The sequence below is a fragment of the Cryptomeria japonica genome, chromosome 8, assembly GCF_030272615.1.
Source record: "Cryptomeria japonica chromosome 8, Sugi_1.0, whole genome shotgun sequence".
In the NCBI taxonomy this organism is placed as follows: domain Eukaryota; kingdom Viridiplantae; phylum Streptophyta; class Pinopsida; order Cupressales; family Cupressaceae; genus Cryptomeria; species Cryptomeria japonica.
The window spans coordinates 561,837,354-561,845,842 of NC_081412.1; positions in this window are offsets into that span (position 1 = coordinate 561,837,354).

Genomic DNA, 8,489 nt, shown 5'->3' on the forward strand with positions numbered 1-8,489 from the left:
AATGGAAATTGAAAGAGCTACAGATATATGGTGACTACCAACTGGTCATCCGACAATTAACAGATGAATATTAGACCAAGGATGACAAACTCATGTCATACAAGCAAATGGTGGACACTTTAAAATCATCATTCACTACTATCACCTTTGAGCAAATACCCAAAGATCAGAATCGAGCTGCTGACACTATGGCTACCATTGCATCTCTCCTAGATCTTTCACAAAATTCAACACGCTACGAGTTCTTGGTCAAACAACTTTGGATTCCCGCTTATGATATCCCTGAATCCGAGATGATATGTCGCCTTGTCAGTTCTGAATCCCCATGGTATGGTGAGTTCTACACCTATCTCCGTGATCACACACTTCCTCCTAGCCAATAAAATAACCAATGTAAAACCTTCATTCGCCAAACCGCTCGATATACCATTATTGCTGAAACCCTATACCGACGCAATCTTGATGGTACTCTCCTTCAATGTCTGGAATAGGATGAGATAACAAAGGGCTTGGAAGAGGTACATGAAGGAATTTGTGTAACTCATGCAAGCGGTCCATCACTAGCCAAGAAACTCATGCGCATTGGATACTATTGGCCATCCATGGAAAAAGACTCCTACTATTTTGTCAGAAAATGCAAGAAATGCCAAGTTCATGGAGACCTGATACATGCACCAACATAGGAATTGTAACCCATCACAACACCATGGCCTTTTTTTCAATGGGGACTTGACCTTGTGGGTAAGATTCATCCATCTTTATCCAACAACCACAAATTCATCATTACCACCGCCGAATAATTCACAAAGTGGATCGAAGTTGTTCCACTTACCCAAGTCACCGGCAAGTAGATTGCCTCATTCATCCTTAATTACATCATCTGCTGGTATGGTGTACCAATGTCCATCATCACAGATAACGGTCTTCCTTTCAAAAATCAGGCTGTCTGTGAGCTCTGTGAGAAGTTTCATAACCAACACCACTTTTCCACTCCTTATTACCCACAAGGCAATGGTCAGGCCAAAGCATCGAACAAGAACATATTAAGAATCCTCAAGAAGATAGTAAATGATGTCGTTCGTGATTGGCATGTTCAATTAAATCCAACACTATGGGTGTATCGAACTAGCATTTGAACCCCTACAGGCGCAACTCCCTACTCACTGGTCTATGGCGCAGAAGCTATCCTTCCTATTGAGGTTGAGATACCATCTCTACGGGTTTCCTTGCATAATATCATAGATGATGAAGCCTATAGAGTATCACGTCTCCAGGACTTAGAGCTACTTGATGAGAAGCGACAAGCTGCATACAACCACCTCAAAGCTTATCAACAACGCATGAGCAGAAGCTATAATCATCGAGTTAGACCTCGCACATTTGAGGTAGGTGATCTTGTTCTAAGAGAGAATCCTTGTAACCAACCCAACCGAGAACATCAGGGAAAGTTTGAATCAAATTGACTGGGTCCATATGTTATCACTGTTGTATTTGGGTCCGCGACATATCAGTTGGCTATTAGAAGGAGAACCGCTAGCAGATCCGATCAACAACATGCACCTCAAATGGTTTTATACATAAGCTGCACAGAGAATTAGGCTCCCCTACATACCACAAAAACACCAAAAACATTCAGATAAATGTCCTGAAGAAAATAGTAAAGAAAAATCATGCATCCAAATGGTGAACAACCACTCTGGTGGCACCTTGGGTAAGTGCGATGGTGAAAACCTGACAAATAGGTACCACTTGTAAAGTCTATGGCTCCATTGTCTTTCAGACTTGTTGCAATCACATTCATTACATGCACGCATCCATCCGTCAAAAACCATGGCTTGTTATTGATCTGCAATCAAGAATAATACTTCATACGTCTTGCATCCCGCTTTTTCATAGTCATGCTTAAACTGGGGGCAATGACCTTAACCTATTGATGGAAGTGGATTCTGCATTACTTGTGATTCATTGAGTTCTTTATTCAAAACCGTCTCACAAAATACCAAAACATTTGAAAACTGTCTCACAAAATCCAAAAACATTGGAAAACTATCTCACAAAATCCAAAAACATTTTGAAAAACATAAAAAATCAATCAAAAACATGGCAACGCTTTGTACATATGCATCCACGCAAATACCAAACACACATTCTGAAATACTCAAACAATGACCACTTCTCACATCAACCAAACAATCAAACATCAAAATGCAAAACTGTCTTCACAAGGATGCATCCTTCCTTACCAAAACAAAGACAAGATGACATTTTCTTTGATAAGAAAATTATGTTTAAGCTATCAAGTACTTGGTTGGTTTATTAGTTATGTATTCATTTATATCAGGTTCCTACGCTACTCCGGGATATCCACAAGTGATTAGAGTGGCCGGGATGGTTCCTAAGCATTGTTTGTATGTCTTCTGCGAATTATTCCAATGAAGTTCTGGGGCATGTACTAATGGTGTCTATGTGGGAAGTTCACTAAGCTATGTGATCTCATGTAAAATACAGTCATAGATCACTATGGCTTGCTGGATACAGCGTATACCTCTACCATATGAGCATGAACCATTATGGAGGGTCCATATTCTTTATACTTTATTTATGTTGTTTGTTTGCAGGTACAATGCTCCATCCTTGGTTCCTACTGCCTCATCCAAGTTCGATATTACCATGCTCAATGATGAAAATAAAAGCACTATGGATCGTCATTTCATCTCATCTGTTTATATTGCATTCTGTTGCATATCATCCATCCATTTAACTCATTCATTATTCATATGCATGGTTTTGTATGCAAGTGTGAACAAGATTAAGATGAGAAGTAATGTGAAAATAAGTTGGTCTTGGATACAATCACGACAGATTTCTCTGATACATCATCGGTGCATCATGCAAAGTCTACACAACCTTGCATTCATCTATCATAATCACATCATCATTTCATTACATTTAGTTGCATTTGCATAGAGTGCATTTAATATCATTTAGTTGCATTTAAATACATATTGTTCATTATCATTTATTTACATTAATATCATCATATCATTTCATCATTGCACAACTCATGACATTTAGATTCATTTCTATAATAAATTAGTCATCATTACATTTACTACCATTATTAGCCATTACTATGCATTCATTTAGTGTCATTTACACATCATCATTCATCATCATTTCAAACTTGTTTACCATACATTTGTTTAGATTTCCATAATTGCATGTAGTTATCTATCTATCCATGAGTTAAGTGCATTCATTCATCCATCTAGTATATTCTTATACTAATTCATTTCATCTTACAACAAATTTCATTTAGGATTCATTATAATGCATTCATTCTCTTTTTATTGCATTAAGGTACATATATTCATTACTCATACGTTGCATTATCATCACATTATCATTTCGCTTAGCTATATTTCATCAACATTTAGAATCATAACAAAACCATTTGTCTCAACATTGGTTTATACATCGCTCATATACATTCATTTAGATATCATCATATAAACATTTGTACTTACATATGTTTTGCATTCATCTAGAGGCATTTACATAAAACATTCCATTCATTGCATTTCAATATAATCAACATCATTGCATATCATTAGCTCATCATCACATCGCCATAAAATATAAGTACTATCTATATCATCATTAGCATCATTTCATTATGCATACATAATCATCATAACATTTACATACATGAAGCATTAACATCAACAAATCATGCATATCAACCTGCATCCATAAGTTAGCATCACATCATAACACATGCATATAGACATCATATAGGAATACATCATCATGAAACATGCATAAATAAATCATCTCATCAGCACATCCATATAGCAAGTACAAGTATACATCTAAGCATAAATCATAAGATCATCATCCTGCATAGCAGCCATACATATCATCACAAAATATGGGATCTCCTCATATATTATATCATATCGACAAAAACATACATGTATCAGAGTAAAATGAAGTCCAAAATATCGACTACCAAGAGACATCCAAGATACAATCCAAAATGACAATATACAAGCAAACAAGAATGCCCTCTCAGATACCACTCTGACCAGATGCTACACCACCATCACCACCTGCTCCCCCACTACCCCCCTGCACCACCTGATCTATCTCTCTGTGGAGGACCCATCACACCACCACTGCTCTGCATTGTCTGAGACCACTTTGATCTCTCTTGATGCATCTGTGAATAACTCAGTGCCCGCCGACTAGATGGCACCTCCTGCTCATATAGACCCTGCCAGTAATCAACCTCTGTACCTACTCTCCGTAACTCTCTCGCTAGGGAATCAGTTGATGGCCCATGTCCCTGTACTCTCTCCAAGGCCCAAAATCTATCGTGTAACTGGATCACCCTGTCCACGACCTGATCTCTCTCCCGCAACACTATAGTCAACTCTGACTCTTGTACAAACAATTGCACGTCTCTAGTTGCCACCTCCGCCTCCATATCCTCTAGTCGAGTTTTGCAAAAATAATATCATATGATCCCGTAGATCTCCACCCCCTGTTGCTCCCTCCCCTGTATCCATAGGTGCCTCTCCAGTGGCTCCCTCCAGTGGCTCCCTAGGTACCTGTCCCTCACCTGTATCCCTGCCACCTAATCTCATGCCTCCTTGCATCAAAGGTCCCTGCGATAGACGCAATGGCTGCCCACCTCTCCCTCTTCGCTATAATCGTCCACCACCCCCACCTCCACCTCCAAATGCACCACCTCCTCCAAAACCTCCACCCCCTCCTCCATCACTACCTCCTCCATCCCCACCACCACCACCACCTCTCCCTCGTACACCTACGCGACCTCCTCTCCTCCTTCGTCCTTGTCTCCTCTCCTCCTCAAAGGATGGAATAGGCTATGCTGGATCAGATATTCGTGGAATCGGATGTGCGATGATGTACTGAGTGTACTCATCTGACACCCCAACATCTACCACCCCCGACCTCATCTGCCATGGTCTCACCTGTAGTGTATGAAACTTTGCCAATGCCTGATCATAAGGTAACACTGGTCCCCATAGGAACCTCTCTCGGACTACCCTAGCATACTCTCCAGAACCACTCGACAGTCCTTGCCTCTGCCCAAACTGTCTCAAAACTCTACCCGAAAGTTGTCTCTCTACATTGTAGGTTGTCCTACCAATGAGGTATTGTGTCATAAACACATATGACAATGCCTCTGCATCATCCTACCATGGCTCACAGTCAATGTATGACCTCCAGATCACTGTATCCAAATCGTCTAGTGCTCGCCGCCACCACTCTAACTTCCCCAGGTGGGGTTGACTCATCATACCTCCATACATGTATACATATGGCTGGTCCACTGCTTGGAATCTCAGACTAACTGGTCGGGTAATAGGTAAGTGCTCCCATGCCCAAATATGCAACAAAGTGATCCCCGCTCCCAATGAGCCCACCCCTCGGTATGCTACCTCATGTAGATCTCGATATAAGTGCGATAGAATGCACAGTCCCCATGCAAACTGGGTCCCCTTTGTCATCATCTGCTCGATCACCTAACCCCAACCAACGACAAGTCCATGCGATCATCGGTCTGGACATAACAGTCCCCTAACAATCCTTGATAGCACTGATGGTAATGGCTCATACAAGGCTGCTATATCCTCCCAGGCTATCGACCCATCATCAATGAAGACATCCTCATCAAAGAATCTCTACTCTGTTGTTGTCTCCCAAGCTTGGTCATATGTCACCAGCTCTCCTCGAATGGGAATGTGTAGGATGCGCCATACATCCTCCAGTGTAACTGTCATCTCCCCCTGCACCAAGTGAAACGTACATGTCTCACTTTGCCATCCCTCTGCCAATGTTGTGATCAACCCGCAATTCGTCTGAATCACGGGCATATACATAACATCATACAGGCCAGCCCCTACAATGCAATCCACCTCGACCTCTATCAATCAATCGCGCAACACCTATGTGGCAGGATGCCTCTCGCGCATCTGTAAGACGCAAAGATTCTCTTGCACACGTGCATCAACCATCATCATCAGTTGTTTTGTTTCAAACTTTCTTAAGTTTAAACCTAGACTATCAACAGATACTTTGATCAAGTATCTTCGAGTCTCAATAGGTAAGCAATCATGGCACACCTAGACTACAACAAACTTTTATCCTAATGACCTAAGTCTCATCAGGGCTGCTATGGTTCAAAACAACTCTCAAATTCACATCTCCATCCATCCATCATTGGCATCAGAAGATTCTTTTTCAAACACACTAGGGCATCTGTTTTCCTAACAAAAGCGCTATTCTACACACAACAACGCTAATATGCTCACAAAAGTGCTAAATCAACTATCCAATAGTGCTAAACAAACAATAGCACTATATCAACCCTCATGTGACCCATGTGTCTCCTCAAGCATTTATTGCTTTGACCATGGTTATCCTCACTAACTCTTGCATAAGAGTTTATCCATTGGATAAAAGCATTATTCTTTGAATAATGAATTTATTGACTCAACCCAACCTTAACCTTAACTCCCAAGTTAACCCTCAGGTCATGTCAATAATTTAATGCTTCTTCCCTCTCCTCTCAACCCCTCTCATGTTGACACTTGTCATCCTGGGATTGGGTTGAAAGCCCTCACATGGATTGAATATCATTCAATCCTGACCCTTGTTGAGATTACTCAATCTTAACCATCCATTGCTCCATTTTTCCTATAAATAGAGCCCATTTCTTCATAATCTAGATCCTGAAAACTTGTATGCATTTACATTATAGCCATTTTTAGAGAACATTAGATAATCAATCATATTCACTCTTTTGTTTTAAAATCAACACTAGCTTAGATAATCTCTTATTTTAGCTCTTGTTCACATTTGCATAACATTTTAGATTAATCATCTTTTCATCTTGAACCTCCATAAGGCACCCATAGTGCAAAAAGCTGCTGAGAGCTACACTAATTTGGAACTTGGAGAGGAGAGGAACAAGGGAGGAGGAGCTACGAGCATGGTAGAAGAGATTTGGAGATGTCTTCTTGCATTTATATTCATAGTTAAATGCTTTACTTTGTTTTTGGTGTCTCTTTTGGTATGCCTGCTTAGACTAGTTTTTGGTTGATTAACATTAACATTTATCTTTGTTTCTTGTGTTGTTATGTGTTATACGACCATGGGTTTTAGTCTAACATAACCCCTATTTGCAGAGCATCAGTTTATAATTTTAAATGAAGGGATAATTTGTAACAACTTCAATTTTGTTTGGATTGCAATGAACAAGTTCCTTTACTTGTAACGAATGAGCTTGGAATGAACTTTTTGCTTGTTTATTTTCTACACATTAGAACAAAAACTTAGTGGGAATATGATAAAGGTGTGGCTGGTCTTATGTTAAAGGTATATATTGTAGAAAAAAGAAAATTTATGTTAAGTAAATGAAATAATGAAAAAATATAAACTTGGTAACGTGGAAAAATCTCATGATGCATTGATATACAATACTCAACTATGCATCTGTACATCATGAAGGTGTGAATGGATTAGGCTGAAAATTATTTTTATAAAGCATATACTATGAACATGGTAATGAATAATAAATTGAAAGTTTATTTACAAATATTTTATTAAAATTTGCATACTTGAACAAATTATAAAGAGAGCAAAAGTAGTTGAGACTCTTCTTTTTCTTGATAATTATATATGGATTATTTTTCATTCTTGACTATCAATCAAAGGAGAATGGTGGTTCTATTTGAAGTTCCTTTATTGATTTAACTCTAGATATAGTTGAAAAATTTAAGTCTTATTTTTTTATTTTACCGTTATCAAATTTATTGTTTTATTGAGTGCTAATTCTTAGGATTTATGTATTGGAATTATCCATGCCATGAAATAGTAGTATTTTATCTATAATTACCTAGTAATATAGGTATTATAGATATAACATTTTATTTATTTGGCTCCATGGCGGAACATTGCACTTATCAATTTGCACTACTACATATAAAGGTAAATCGAGTGGCCAATAGTTAGTTATGTATACTATATATATGAACTTTCCAAGAGGCTCATTTACAAACTTTTCTTGAATCCGATTTTTTTGTTAACATGATTCATTAGCCTCTACATAACAAGAGTTCTTGGGGAAATTTGGTCAACATGTTTGATTTCTATGTGTTTTATTGTAACACTAAGTGCAATTATGAGATTAAGTAGTTTGAGCATTTTTTTTTATTTTGTAACCTCATTAAATCATTTGTAGCAAATAGGTACATTAAGTGGTCAAAATATTTTTATTTGTTTATTGACAATTTTTTTTTTTGTGGTCCAACAATAGTTTTTAATTATTTTCAAATAGCTCTTAGTTTGAGTGTTACCATGTTGACAAAATCACTATTTATAATGTAATAATTATAGTAAAATCGGGTTGCAGATATGGAGCAATGTATTGTTGCGGTGAAAATTCATCAACTATT